General features: G+C 41.2%; 1 protein-coding gene across 3 annotated transcripts in view; it reads right to left on the bottom strand.

Moving 5' to 3' along the window:
• Nucleotides 1-16,038, bottom strand: part of DYM (dymeclin) — a 388,874-nt gene that overhangs the window by 45,754 nt on the left and 327,082 nt on the right. The window lies entirely within an intron of this gene.

The raw sequence follows: 16,038 nt of genomic DNA, 5'->3' as shown, positions 1-16,038 counted from the left end.
TATCTGGGAGCCATTATTTCTTGGTTTTATTATTTCTTGGCATTATTACACATATTAGATTACAAAATATTCTGCAAGGATTATAATAAATGACTTGAGCAGTAACTGTAGAGGCAATGAAACAATATCAGTAACTTTCATATAGTCAACCTAATAGAAAAGTCAAGATTGGGACAGATAAAGAATGATAACTGGTTCCGTTTTTTAACCAACATAGTAGATTCTCTTTTTAGGAAATTTTAGTTTATGAATCACAAATTTCTGATTATACCAAAGAAAATAAGTATATTAAAACTAATAGCAGAGATGTAAGGATAAAGTAACAGATTAATTTGATCCCCTTTTCAAAGGAAGGGGATCAACATTTTTCAGAGCTGCCCTTGCATAATGAACTTGTGTCTCTTTGTCACTGGAAACTATGATTTGGAGAACCGGGCAAAAATCTCTTTTCGTACAGAAAAATCAGATGTCTATCATTTTTCAATTAAGACTTCTAGTTTTCATAACTATATGCCAGATGTAACGATAATAGACCAAATTTTTATAATCTTTGAGATCATAAAGTAAAAAAATAAAAATTAAGCCTAAGACAAAATAGCCTATAAACTGCTTACAAATCTACAATATGTTTAAGTAAACAAAAATAATGTAAGACACTATAATAAATATGAGTCAGTTTGTTTATCAAGAATACCTATCTTAAAAGTAAATATAACATGAAGCTACTGCATGTGTAGTACAATTTCATCATTACATATGAGAAAACCTCAAGAGTACTCCTTGAAGTAGCTATGGGTATAACTGTTCAAACATTCCAAAGATTACAACACTGTATATAGATACTGTCAAAACCAAGAACTTAATTACGTGTATTATGAATGTTTTAGGTTAAACAAATTGATCTAACAGGCAAATGGCATTGTGAGTTAGGAGGAGACAAATTTTTAAGATTCAAAGAAGGAATAGCTTCTTTATGGCTCAAAGCTAAGATGGACTGAAACCATCTTGGACAAGTCATTCTCTTATCTCTAAAATCTCTTTTGCCTGTTTTCTCACTTGCAAAATGTAAATTTTCCTGTTACAGTTCAGATAGTCGTTGGGAAGATGAAATGAGAACACTTGTAAAAAAAGAAAAAATACCTACCAGAGGACGTGGCATAGAGCAAATGCTCAATAAACGTAATTCGATGATAAACAACAAAGAAAAAGGAGCTGAGTCAAAAGATGGATATGTAAATCAGATTAAAGAGCAGTTGCACCATTTTAAAAGACCACAGCCTTTAAACTTTTTGCTACTATTTGTTTAATTTACAAAATAATTGTGTTATTCTTATCTCTGGGTTACATGTAAAAGAAATCTATTTAAAAGAAATCTTCTATTTTAAGATTCATGAAGTGAAAGTTCTCTGTCATTTGTAGGAAAGGAAGATAAGATCATTCCAATCCTATCAAGGCACTGGATTGGCCAGTTAACGCTGGCCATCATTTCTTTGGCTTTTATAAGGGCAAGGAGCTGGAGAAAACTGGGCCGTGCAAACAGTAGTTCTCCAATCTGGCAGATTATTGAGATTACTCAGAGAACTGTTTAAAAAGCCGGATTCTCAAGTTCATCATCAGACCACTGAATCAGAACCTGAGATGGGATCCAGAGACCTGCATCTGAAAACAATGCTCCAGGCAACTGTGTTCATTCTTTTGGAATCCTCACCTTGATGGAAGGAGATTCAGTGTAAGCAGATTTGTTCTTATTTAAGACTATACAGAAGAAATTTTAATATCAACATTTAAAAATTTCTATTGTGCTTCCTTAGTCCTTGGATCTTCCCTGATGGCTCAGATAGTAAAGACTCTGCCTGCAATGCAGGAGACCCAGGTCCAACCCCTGGGTCTGGAAGATTCCCTGGAGAAGGAAATGGCAATCCACTCCAGTATTAGTGACTGGCAAACCTCATGGACAGAGGAGCCTGGTGGACTACAATCCATGGGGTCACAAAAAGTCAGACACAACTGAGCGATTTAACACTTTCTAAATTTCCTATGGTCCTTATCTTAAAAAAAAGTGCCCTGAGGGATTCAACTGAGTCTGACTGTCCTTTCACTTTCCCCATCTGCTTCCTTCACAACATATAAAACTGATGACTTGGAAAGCTAGAGTGGCATCCTGCATGTGTGGTGAGAGGTGTGCACACAAGCATCTGAGATCACACATTACACACGATACTCCTCACATGGGGACTGAATGGTCCTAAAGCCAGCATTATCCCAGCAGTTTCTGAAACCATTTATGATCATGTTTACGGTTCTAAGAAAGGCAGAAGTAACTCATAAATAGGACTCAATCTCTGTCTTTACTGGACGAGAAACTCAAGGAGGGTTAAAATGGGAGGAAGAGCCACTCTGCTGGCCAACCTTCTGCAGAGATCACTGGGGCTTGAAGAAAATGGCAGGAATGTAGCTTGTCTCCCCTTTGAAGGAGAGAAGCCCAGCACAGAGCTGTCCCTTTTACGCTTAGTGCTTCTTAATCATCACCTACAAGTAAAAGGTAACTAAGATAATATTTCAAAAAGAGAAAATGGTAAGGGAAAAAATATCCAAAATGATTTTAAAAATACAGGAAAAAAAAATGGCTTCAAATAAGCCTGATAGTTCCCACATGTTCTTCACCCTTCAAGAAAGACTCGGCAATAGAATAAGATCACCTAAGAAACTTTATTCTAATAATATAAATCAGAATATTTTACTCTACTTGAACTATAATGAAATCATGTCAGGTCAGAGTCAAGAAGAGAACTCCTGAGAAACTATTAAAAATTTAGTGAGGCCAATTTACATAGTAATTAACTTACTGATGAGGAGTACTAAAGTGGAGGTCTTCAGACCAGTGTCTTGCAGGTATAAGAATGTACTGAATGGGGCACAGTTATTATACACTTAAAAAATGTAACGATTTCAGCAAAGTGACCAGGGCCTCCACTGTGAACTTACTAGCTTCTCTATAATATTTTGGTGAGAAAGCTGACCTTGCAAAAGTCTATAAAGAGCTGTTCTCTAAAAAACAATCTTTATCTGAACTAGCATCTGGACCATCACTCAGTGGTCAACAGTCCCCCGTTCCTGTCTGTCTCTCTCTTCCACTCGGCAAATACTGATACTAAAGCACCCACTATGTGCCAGATACAACTGCAGATACATCAGTGAAAATGTGTAGATCTGTGCCTTCCTGGAGCTTATGTTATTTGAAAGAAGAATAACAATAACATAGTATGTATAAGAAGTGATGAAACGTTAGTCGCTCAGTTGTGTCTGATTCATTGTGACCCTGCGGACTGTCGATAGGTTCCTCTGTTTGTGGGCTTCTCCAGGCAAGAATACTGGCCTGTAGTGGGTAGCTGTTCCCTTCTCCAGGGGATCTTCCCAACCCAGGGATCGAACCCAGGTTTCTTGCATTGTGGGTAGATTCTTTACCAGCTGAGCCACCAGCGAAGCCCATATCATTGTAGGCTAGGTGATAAATGCTGTGGAAAAGGAAGACCTATGGTGGGACTAGGGGGACTGAGAGTGCTGAAATTTAAGCACGGAGGTCAGAGCAAGCCTCTCTGAGCGAGAGGCTGCGTTTGCTCATGTGAGTAAAGACCTGAAGGAGATGCAGGAGAGAGGTGTGCGGGGACCTGGGGGAGAACAAGGCGGGTAAGAAGGAGCCCAAGCAGAGGCCCAAAGGGTGCAGAGTGCCGGCGTGTCTGGGGGATCGTCTACTGCTGGGCTTCTTAAACTCAAGAGTTAAAGATTAAAGACATCAGGAGTTACTCCAGGGTCACTGCTGGGTCCCGGCCCCAGAGGAGGAGCCGGGCCGGTCCTATTCCCGTGGGTGGAAACGTGAGAGAGCGGATGTGTAAGGATGCAGAAGAGTGTGTCTGTGGACACGACGAGTGTTGCTTCCTGTGGACCCGGAGGTGGGGCATCCAGGAGGAAGTGGGCACCCCACAGTGACACTCAGTATTTGGCCCTGGAGACAGAACTGACAGGGAAACAAGAGAAGGGTGGGAACAGGCACAGACTCCTAATGGGAGGTGGGGGAAGATTTGAAGCCAGTCTCCAGCATTGCAGGCGGATTCTTTACCAGCTGAGCCACAAGGGAAGCCCAGTCAGTATTAAGATGCTCTGAAAAAACTAAAAATTTCAGTCAGCTTTTTGTATGTCTTTTTTGCAACTATTAATAGTAGTGTAACGATTCTAAGAGGTGGATATAAAATGAAGACTTTAAAACTTATTAGCATGACACTGCCTGGCCACTCTGAATTTCCACAGTCTATCAGGTGTCTAAAGGGATGGAACGAAAAGTCCCTCAGTGCCAGCAACTTCTACTCCTGCACAGTTTCCTACTTACCCTAAAAGAGGAGCTGTATTCTGGTTCATTCCCCCTGAAAAGCATGACCTAACTTTCAAACACTAGATATGGCAGAATTCTTAATCCTCAAATGACATGGGTAATTCACCAAACCAAAGTGAAGAGGAGACCGGGAAACGTTACATAATGAAGTATGAGGTGGTGTGGTGGGGGCTGAGAACCTGCACGGATCTGGATGAATTTTTTTTTAATTAATTAAATTGAGTGGCTGCGCTGGGTCTTCGGTGCTGTGCACAGGCTTCTCTAGTTGCGCAGCACAGGCCCTAGGCATGTGAGTTTCAACAGCTGCAGCACGCAGGCTCAGCAGTGGTGGCGCATGGGCTTAGCTGCTCTTCAGCACGTGGCGTATTCCCGGACCGGGGACCGAACCGGCGTCTCCCGCACGGGCAGGCCGATTCTTCCGCACTACGATGCCAGGGAAATCCCTGGATGAATTCTGACTGATCACCACGACATCTCAAATGCTCACTAGTCAGTGAAATGGGAGCCAGTGGGTGGGCCCTGCTGTAGATGCAGACAGTGAGAAACTTTGAGCTGTGGCTTCTGACTGAGCTCCTGGAGGACACACTAGCTTTATTTGTTTCCTTCCAAACTCGAAAGGAGAAATAAGCATCATAGGATTTCAGAGCCTGTTCTTTATGTCTCTGTTTATGCAGGAGGGTCCCAAAAAACTAATTACCTGGTATTGCCTTTCCCAGACTTCACGCAATACCAGTAAGAAGAGGATGTTTAGAATGATATTAATACTATTTACTCTGAACAGCCAAGTTGTTTAACTATATAGACAGATTTATCCAAAGAGTATATATTCCCACACAGGATATTATACAAATATTTTACAAGGCTATGTCAAATAACATTTGATTGAAAAATATTTTATTTGGTTGAAAGTCAATTACTATGCCATGGGCTTCCAGATCTTAATGTTTACTTGCCCAAAATTGGAAGAATAATTCTTCAACAAATTTGGCTTCAGTTCTGCAACACAAGGAAAACTTCAAAAACTTTTGGCTCATCTTCTTCAGCTGACATTAGCTGGCTAATGTCTCATGAGTAAGAGGCACTGTGCTTCTCTTAACAACCCAAAAGGCGGTTCTAAATTTTCTAAATGTTTAATTTATATTTAAGAAAGAACAAATCAATAAGTACATACTGTTGCGCACTTTCACAAAGAGCTCACTATAACAGAGTACATACTGTTGCGCACTTTCACAAAGAGCTCACTATAACAGCATTTCCAACGTGAAATAACCTCTTTTACATCAATCTCATGTACAAAGCTATTATTACATACCCAACAATTATTTTATCAGTATATATTAGTGAACCACCCAAAAGACTATAATGTGCTGTCATGTGGCATAGTACAAATATTATTCAACACACAGCTTGAATTTTCAATCAACTTTAGATACAGCACAATCCTGTGAATTAAACTCTAGAGGTTTTAAGTGATTCACTTTATTATAAACAACCCCAAAAGATGATTAAAATAATTGAGATAAGGCTTGATTATAAACAGTCTTTTTTTCTGGAAACATCTGTGGTAATAATGTGCTATCATTTAAACCAACTGAGAGTGACTCACCATCTGTGAGTAAATGTAATTTTGGTTTCTTTTCTACTACTGGGAATGGATTTCTCTCTCTCTCTCTTTTTTAAGCTGAATCATCCATCCTCCATCTATCTGTCCCTCTTGCAACCACAGAGTGAGATGGTAAGCTGCTGTCAAGAATACAGTTTCTTGCTATGTTCCAGAAAAAAATTAACCGTCCCACTTAAGGAATTTATCCATGACCTTGGCTTCAATGGGATCTTCCTCTAAGTTAGGGTTAACTGGCCTGAGACCTTCCACAGATCAACAAATCTCTGTGTTTATTCAGTCATAAATAAAAAAAAACAAGAGTTATATTTCTCACTTATATTTTACTGTCTCAAATATAAAGGATATTTCCATTCTGAATATATAGTATAATAAATGAACAACAAAGTAACATTCAAACATATAGCCTGTACAGTGTAATTCATTTTACTTTAAGGTAAGTATTACAGTGAACTATAAAATTAACTTTCAGTATCTGCGATGGCCCATGGAGGGGTTCTTGGGCCAGAGTTGTTCACTAAAGAAATTAGAAAATAAAATTTGCGATCAGAATAAGTAGAAAAAAATGGACTAAAAATAGAACTAGTGAGAGACAACCCAAAAGAGAGGAGCTGAAGTTTATCATAGGGGAGGGACAGATACAAGAGAGGACCTAGGGATCACAGCAGAGTGAGGAAGTGCTAACTATCTGAAGAGAAAGGAGGTGGGAAAGGACAGGCGAGTAGAAGAGTACAGAAAGTTCTTAGAAGATGGTGGCTAACGCCCAGGTCTTCTTTCCTAAATACCATTAAAAAAAAAAAAGGGAATCAGGGGTCATTGAAGAAGTGGTTGATTCCAGGGCTGGGGAGGATACAGGAGTTAATCTGGAGGAGCTTCCGCTGGCCAGAGCTAGAGCAATTTGAGCATCAAAATAAATGACAGTACTGAATTATAATCTATAGGATAAAATACAAAATTATCGTTAGGTAAACACCACAGTAATAACTGTGTAGGGACGCTCCACTGATGAGTGATAAATCAAGGCAAAAGTGTCTGGAGAAACAGGATGTTAGCAAAGTCTCACTCCTAAGATAGTAATTGAAAACAAAGGCAGAAATAGTCACTTTTCACTGGAGCAATCTGGTAGACATCACAGTAACTGACTGATCAAGCATAACATCAAGAGTAGTGAGATAGGCTGATACCAGGTATCTCCTGAGATAATGAACTGAGAGGGACACAATGGTACTTTCATGGTATTTTTGCCAAATGCTTGTATAACTTCAATATAATCATGAGGAAACATAAGAAAAACCCAAGTTGAGTGACATCCTAGAAAATAACTGACCAGCAAACATCCATACCATCAAGGTCATGAACGATAAGGAAAGACTGAGGAACAATCTCAGGTTGGAGGAGATCAAGGAGATTTAAGAACTAAATACAATGTGGGTCTTGAAAAAATTCTGAAACAAAATAAGAACACTGGGAGAAAAAAACAACTGGCATAATTCAAATGAGGTCTGTAATTTAGTTAACAGTATTGTACTTACGTTAATTCTCTGGTTTTGATAATTGTACTATAGTTATATGTAGTTATATGTGTTGTTAACATCAGAGGATCCTAGATGAAGGGTTTACAAGAACTGTCTCTATTACTTTTGCAACTTATCTGTAAGTCTAAAATTATTTTAAAATAAAATGTAAAAGACAATCAAGGTGGCATTGATTCAAATATCTTCTCTTCTCAACACTCTATCTATTACTATCTGTTAATAAAACTGCTCCCTCCTCAATATTGTCTACCCTCCTCTAATATTCTTATTTGTTGTTGTTTAGTTGCTAAGTCATGTCTGACTCTTTTTGTGACCTCATGAGCTGTAGCCTGCCCACTGTCCATGGGATTTCCCATGCAAGAATACTAGAATGAGTTGCCATTTCCTTCTTCAGGAGATATTCCCAACCCAGGGACTGAACCCATGTCTCCTGCATTGGCAGTGGATTCCTTACCACTGAGCCACCAGAGGAGCCCCCATTTTTCTTATTTACTACTACCTAAGATAGTATGCAGGTCAGGAAGCAACAGTTAGAACTGGACATGGAACAACAGACTGGTTCCAAATAGGAAAAGGAGTATGTCAAGGCTGTATACTGTCATCCTGCTTATTTAACTTCTATGCAGAGTACATTATGAGAAACGCTGGACTGGAAGAAACGCAAGCTGGAATCAAGACTGCCGGGAGAAATATCAATCACCTCAGATATGCAGATGACACCACCCTTATGGCAGAAAGTGAAGAGGAGCTAAAAAGCCTCTTGATGAAAGTGAAAGAGGAGAGCAAAAAAGTTGGCTTAAAGCTCAACATTCAGAAACTAAGGTCATGGCATCTGGTCCCATCACTTCATGGGAAATAGATGGGGAAACAGTGGAAACAGTGTCAGACTTTATTTTTGGGGGCTCCGGAATCACTGCAGATAGTGACTGCAGCCATGAAATTAAAAGACGCTTACTACTTGGAAGAAAAGTTATGACCAACCTAGATAGTATATTCAAAAGCAGAGACATTACTTTGCCAATTAAGGTCCATCTAGTCAAGGCTATGGTTTTTCCTGTGGTCATGTATGGATGTGAGAGTTGGACTGTGAAGAAAGCTGAGCACCAAAGAATTGATGCTTTTCAACTGTGGTGTTGGAGAAGACTCTTGAGAGTCCCTTGGGCTGAAAGGAGATCCAACCAGTCCATTCTGAAGGAGATCAGCCCTGGGATTTCTTTGGAAGGAATGATGCTAAAGGTGAAGCTCCAGTACTTTGGCCACCTCATGCGAAGAGTTGACTCATTGGAAAAGACTCTGATGCTGGGAGGGATTGGGGGCAGGAGGAGAAGGGGACGACAGAGGATGAGATGGCTGGATGGCATCACTGACTCGATGGATGTGAGTCAGAGTGAACTCCGGGAGATGGTGATGGACAGGGAGGCCTGGCGTGCTGCGATTCACGGGGTGGCAAAGAGTCGGACACGACTGAGCGACTGAACTGAACTGAAGATAGCAAACACTGGAAACAGTGGCAGACTTTATTTCGGGGGGCTCCAAAATCACTGTAGATGCTGACTGCAGCCATAAAATTAAAAGACGATTACTCCTTGGAAGGAAAGTTATGACCAACCTACACAGCATAGTAAAAAGCAGAGACATTACTTTGCCAACAAAGGTCCATCTAGTTAAGGCTACGGTTTTTCCAGTACTCACGTATGGATATAAGAGTTGGATCATAAAGAAAGCTGAGCACCAAAGAATTGATGCTTTTGAACTGTGGTGTTGGGGAAGACTCTTGAGAGTCCCTTGGACTGTAAGGAGATCTATCCAGTCTATCTTAAAGGAGATCAGTCCTGGGTGTTCATTGAAAGGACTGATGTTGAAGCTGAAACTCCAATACTTTGGCCACCTGATGCGAAGAGCTGATGCTGGGAGATTGAAGGCAAGAGAAGGGGATGACAGAGGATGAGATGGTTGGATGGCATCACTGACTCAATGGACATGAGTTTGAGTAAACTGTGGGAGTTGGTGATGGACAAGGAGGCCTGGCGTGCTGCAGTCCATGGGGTCGCAAAGAGTCTGACCCGACTGAGTGACTGAACTGAACTGAAGATAGCAAATACTACAAAGTAAGCTACAAGGATATATTGTACAACACAGGGAATAGAGCCAATACTTCATAATAATTATAAATGGAATAAACTTTAAAAATGGTGAGTCACTATACTGCACACTTGTCAATTATTTATCTTATTGTCTATCTCCTTCATACACACACACACAAAAATAAAGCTTTATGAGGCAGGGATTTTTGTCTATTTTGCCCACTGTTATATCCAGAATTTAGAACAGTGCCTGACACATATAGGGAGAGACAATTAAGTGAATTAAAATCGTAAAGAGGGTGGTAAATTAAAAATTAGAAAAGCAGGTCTGGAGATAGGATATTTCACTCTAGAACTCTTGAATTCTATGACAAGTCCCCATTTCCTTTTTAGAATATGTAAAATGAGCTTTTCATTTATCTAGTTACTACATGTACTAAGTAACTACTATGTACCAGACACTGAACTAAGCAGGCGTCAAGAGGATGCAGGGGACTAAGACGTGACCCCTGTTCTCAAGGAAGTTATAGGTGAGTGGGAGAGAGAAAATACTTAAATAACTGCATAAAGGTAGAACAGGAGCGGAGTTCCCAAAAATGTACATATAAAAAAAAGTGGGTAGTTAGAGGAGGAGGCACAGATAGGTTGAGAAATAAAAGGAAAGGCTTCATAAAAGTTGTTAGATTTATCAAGGGCTTAGGTGAATACTTAGAATTTGAATAAACAAAAAGCAAAGGCAGAGGGGATGGAGAATGGTATATCGGGAAAAGAAAGTTGTATAAGCAAATCCAAACATGCGGGAAGAAGGCACAGAGCTAGTTCTGCTTGGCTGGAGCACCGGGTGGGGCTGGGGTAGCGCTAAGTAGGGAGACAAAGGCATGGAAGGGAAGGCTGGGCTAGATGGTGGATGGTCTAGAAGTCCAGCCTAAGGATTCCAGACCTTATCAGGCCTCAACAGAGCCTGACCTCTGAACAGTTGAAGGATGTTATTAGGGCACTGCCCTACAAAAATTCTTCATGGAATTTTAGAAGGCAGAATTCTAGAGTCATAAGAATTATAAGAATTCTTATTCATAAGAATTGTTGGTTCAGAAGGTCAAGAATCTGCAGTGTTGGTGACCTAGGTTCAATCCCTGAGTTGGGAAGATCCCCTGGAAGAGGGCACGGCAACCCCCTCCAGTATTCTTGTCTGGAGACTCCCCATAGACAGAGGACCCTGGCAGGCTACAGTCCATGGGGTCGCAGAGTCAGACACGACTGAGTGACTAAGCACAGAATACAGCACAAAAATTGTAAGAGGGACTTCCCTGGTGGTCCCGCGGTTAAGTCTCTGTGATCCCAATACAGGGGCCTGGGTTTGATTCTTGGTCAGGGAACTAGATCCCACATGCTGCCACTAAAGATCTTACATGCCACAACTAAGACTTGGTTCAGCCAAATAAATAAGTATTGAAAAAAAAAAAAAAAGAAGAAGAAGAACTGCCTGAAATCTTTGGGATCATCCTGTACAACTTTTTATCAAAAAGAACTCTTCCCGTCTTTCCCCTGTCTTAGACTTGAGCCCCTTTGTCATCTGGCTCAGTTTTCACATTTACCGTTCAGACTTTATGGTGAATCCAACACTTCACTACTTCATGAAGCTCCATATGGACTACTGAAGAACTTGACCCATTAGAAAACATTTCCTTCGGTGGAACTAATACCTGTCTGTGTTCAGTCACTGCCCATTCATTGCCCTGTGGTATAAAATAAAAAGCTTAATTTCTCTTTTAGAGTATAATCCTTAAAGTAGTTGAACATGGTTCTTTTATTTTCCTTTTTTTTCCCAAGTCACATATTCTCTGCTCCTAACCTCATGTGACTTAACAGGGTCTTTACTATAACTTCATCTGCTTGTGAACACAGTTTATTTTACTGATGAGATGCTCAGATGGAACCGAACAATCGCAGTGTGGTCTTACCAGCAAGGAATAAGGTAAGGTACAGGACAGGGTGAATGAAACAGACTCTGGAAAAAGACTGCCTTGGTTTGAACCTCAGTTTTGCCTCTGGACAGTAACTTCTCTGAGGCTTAGCTGCCTCGCCTAGAATCAGGACAACAGCAGTAATTCATGGTGCTATAAAGTGCTTAGAAGAGTGTCTTATAGCACTATTAGTATTAATGTGGAGCTTGAGTTCTCAACTTTTACACACAGGCTATATCTGCCAGCATTGTGAGAAACTGTGTATCTGAGGCTTAAGACGAAAAAAGGCTGGCAGCTCTTGTACCATTCTTATACTTACCTTGGGGTTTGATTTTGTTTAAAAGATATACTCTTTTCCAGTTTGAGAGTATTCTCAAATGAAGGAGATAAATGAGCATTTGAAAATGGGAGAATGCATCAATCAATTATATAATTTTGTCCACTGTTTTTATGCTGAAGGCCCACAACTTATTCTGTTGCTTTCTCCTCTCAGAGGGTCAAAGTCCCCTTCCAATTCGAGTCTTCTGACAACATTTATTTAAGCTCATGCCACTCCATTACATTTGTTCTCTGTACATAACATTCTTTCCATCTTTTGTACACATCGTTTAAAAACTCCATGCTCATCAAGAAGCTTCTCATTTTGCTTCTTGTTTCTTTTGATGGTATGCCACACTGTTGGTGACTCAAGCACCTTACTTCCCCTTTCATGGTGAAAGCCTGGAAACTACAGCCCAGCATCTCCCCAGAAGGGCTTTGGGTTAGACTGTGGCGATGAAATGAACTTGTATTTCAGAAGGCAGAAGAGACACAGAGGCCACTGGTGCTCTGGTAACAGCGGTGGGCAGGCTGTGGGCTTCAGCAAGCGTTTTGCCAGTGGTTTCCAGCAATCTCCCTGCAGACCTCCACAAAGATGCTGCAGGCAGGCCAGACCATCTGTGACAACACTCTTGCCACTTCTGATTTCCTGAAAGCCAGCACTGGCTTTTGCTGAAGTTGGCTTCCCTGGTCCTTTCAATGACTGCTAAATTTTCTATATTAAATTGCTTTCTGTTTGCAATCAGGGGTTTTATTTCTCTGACAGGTTTGGTAGGGAGAACAGAAGCTACTCTCTATAACTTAAGTATAAAGGATTCTGTAGGGAAAACAGATTTATGCAACTGTTGGAAAGGCAAGATCAGAGAAGCCGTGACAGAAGACAGTCTACAGCACTGGGGTGGTTCTCAAGAGCTCTCAGCAAGCAGCTGCGGCAAACCTCAGTATCTATGGGAGCCATCGACGACCCTCACTGCCTAAACAGCATGAAGCCAAGCAGGAGCTGCCTCTGGAGAATAATGGCTCCTTCTCATCTGCCTGATGAAGAGATGATGTGGAGGGAAATCGAAAGTAAAAGGAGAAGAGGGCAGCAGAGAATGAGATGGTTGGATGGCATCACTGATTCAATGGATATGAACTTGGGTGAACTTTGGGAGATGGTGAGGGACAGGGAAGCCTGGCGTGATGCAGTCCGTGGGGGCGCAGAGAGTTGGACACAACTGAACAACAATAACTCTTCTGCTTTCCATTTATGCAAGTGTGCCTCTCCTTGGCGACTTCAACTCAGAATTACAAGATGGGAGGATTCTGGGAAATGCACCCTGGCGGTTTTCTGTGATGCGGAGGAGACTGGAGAAGGCAGTGACTGTGAAGCAGAGTTGAAGACATGCTACAGTACAAACGCACTTCTCATGTTCGTTTGCACAGGACAATCAGTGATTGTACAGTTAATATTTTTTTGATTTGTTTTCCATCCCTCTTGTATTATATGATTTCTTGTTATGAGCCATATTCAACTTTTAGCAATTTCTGTACTTCTGGCATACAAATCTGACTTCTTCCTTTGCTATGATGAACTGAAATGTGAGCTCTTTGTCATTAAAAAAAAAAAAAAAGCCCCAGATTAATAATACAGCCTTACTGTTTCTTGCATCATCTGAGAGTAAAATTGTTATCAAAAATGTATGCAATTTCCTGCTTTGAGGAGAATGATAATGTTGGTATACACAGACAAAATAATACTCTCAGGGATGAAAAGGTTCTTAAAAGTCATGTAGTTGGATTTGCCAACCAATATTTGAGTCCTTGCAGTTGAAACAGCAAATAATTGCATATGTACATCTTACTGTCTGTTCCTGCTGCCAATGGCAAGCTCTGGGAATAGATCTCAGCACTCTCTCTGCTGGACCTGCACACAGCCTGAGACTGCTCCCCTCTCTGTGCTGGCCAGCTTGTGCCAACAGAGCTCACCCAGCATGGAACGTGTCTGCCTCCCTGTCAAGTGGCCATCATTCCCCAATGTTACCATCTTCTGTGAGAGTGACTGCATCACTGCCCAGAAGTTGCCTATTCCGTCTCTAAGTCTAGTTGACTCTTGAACAGTAAGGATTTAAATTAAACTGCATGGATCCACTTAACGCATAGGTTTTTTTTTTTTTTCCTAATAGTAAATACTGCAGTACTTCACCCTCCATGGTGGGTTGAACCCATGAGTTCAGAAGCACTATGAATACAGAAAAGAAAGAAAGAAAAGAAAGATAACACTAAGTCATATCCAACTCTTGCATTCCCATGAACCATAGCTCGCCAGGCTCCTCTGTCCATGGGATTCTCCAGGCAAGAATACTGGAATGGGTTGCCATTCTCTTCTCCAGGGGAACTTCCCGACCCAGGAACTGAACCCAGGTCTCCCGCATTGCAGGCAGATACATTACCAACTGAGCTACATGGGAATACAGAGGGCAACTAAATTCCATCTGGGTTTCTGCCTGTGTGAAGGGTCTGTGCCCTTAATCCGTGCATTGTTCAAGGGTTGACCATAGTTCCATTTCGCAGAAAGCTCTTCCTTATATGGGGCTGAAATGCAACTTTTCTGTATAAAGCGTCTACCCCTTTGTTCCTGTTCCTGAGATCAACACAGTAAGGACAACTCTGCTTTAGTAAACAATTCTTCCAGGACTTGAAGACAGTAAGTCTCTTCTGCTTGGATCCTGTGAATTCCTGTAAGTATGCCCTCTGTTCTTCCACAGGATTGGTGATTCTGTGAAAGTTTTCCAAATTGTCTTAAGGTGTTGCCTCAAAAATTTGCTCTGAATTTTGTAGTACAGACAGCTTCTAGATACTACTAGCTACGTACACGTACATTGACCTACGTACACTGATGAGTCACACAACATTTAGCGAAGTGGAGCCAGGCATCTATGAAAGATGAAGCTAGCCAATGACTGAAAACTGTCCTTGACACGGCCTAGTCCAAGTCCAAATTCACTTCTGTGAATAATTCTTCCAATACTTGCATGCCAGTTCTGCAACCAGTCCATCAGAACCTATGTGTAGCCACCATTCCCTGGAGCTTTTGTAAATAACACAGTAATGCTCAGTTGTGTTTGACTGGTTGTGACTCCATGCACTGAAGCCTGTCAGGTTCCTCTGTCCATGGAGTTTTCCAGGCAAGAATACTGGAGCGGGTTGCCATTTCCCATTCCAGGGGATCTTCCCAACTCAGTACCACTAGTACTACCTGGGAAGTCTGACACAGACTATACTATCTCCTAAAAAGTCAGCAAATTTGGAAAACTCAGGCCACAGGACTGGAAAAGGTCAGTTTTCATTCCAATCCCAAAGAAAGGCAATGCCAAAGAATCCTCAAACTACCGCACGATTGCACTCATCTCACATGCTAGTAAACTAATGCTCAAAATTCTCCAAGCCAGGCTCAGCAATACGTGAACCGTGAACTTCCAGATGTTCAAGCTGGTTTTTGAAAAGGCAGAGGAACCAGAGATCAAATTGCCAACATCCGCTGGATCATCAAAAACGCAAGAGAGTTCCATAAAACATCTATTTCTGCTTTCTTGACTATGCCAAAGCCTTTGACTGTGTGGATCACGATAAACTGTGGAAAATTCTGAAAGAGATGGGAATACCAGACCACCTGACCTGCCTCTTGAGAAATCTATATGCAGGTCAGGAAGCAACGGTTAGAACTGGACATGGAACAACAGACTGGTTCCAAATAGGAAAAGGAGTATGTCAAGGCTGTCTATTGTCACCCTGCTTATTTAACTTCTATGCAGAGTACATCATGAGAAACGCTGGGCTGGAAGAAGCACAAACTGGAATCAAGATTGCCGGGAGAAATATCAATCACCTCAGATATGCAGATGACACCACCCTTATGGCAGAAAGTGAAGAGGAACTAAAAAGCTTCTTGATGAAAGTGAAAGAGGAGAGTGAAAAAGTTGGCTTAAAGCTCAACATTCAGAAAACTAAGAGGTCCCATCACTTCATGGGAAATAGATGGGGAAACAGTGGAAACAGTGTCAGACTTTATTTTTTTGGGCTCCAGAATCACTGCAGATGGTAACTGCAGCCATGAAATTAAAAGACGCTTACTCCTTGGAAGAAAAGT

The sequence above is a fragment of the Oryx dammah genome, unplaced genomic scaffold, assembly GCF_014754425.2.
Source record: "Oryx dammah isolate SB20612 unplaced genomic scaffold, SCBI_Odam_1.1 HiC_scaffold_22, whole genome shotgun sequence".
Classification (NCBI taxonomy): Eukaryota; Metazoa; Chordata; class Mammalia; order Artiodactyla; family Bovidae; genus Oryx; species Oryx dammah.
Note: the sequence above shows the minus strand (reverse complement) of the source record. Positions and strands in the feature narration are given on the sequence as shown.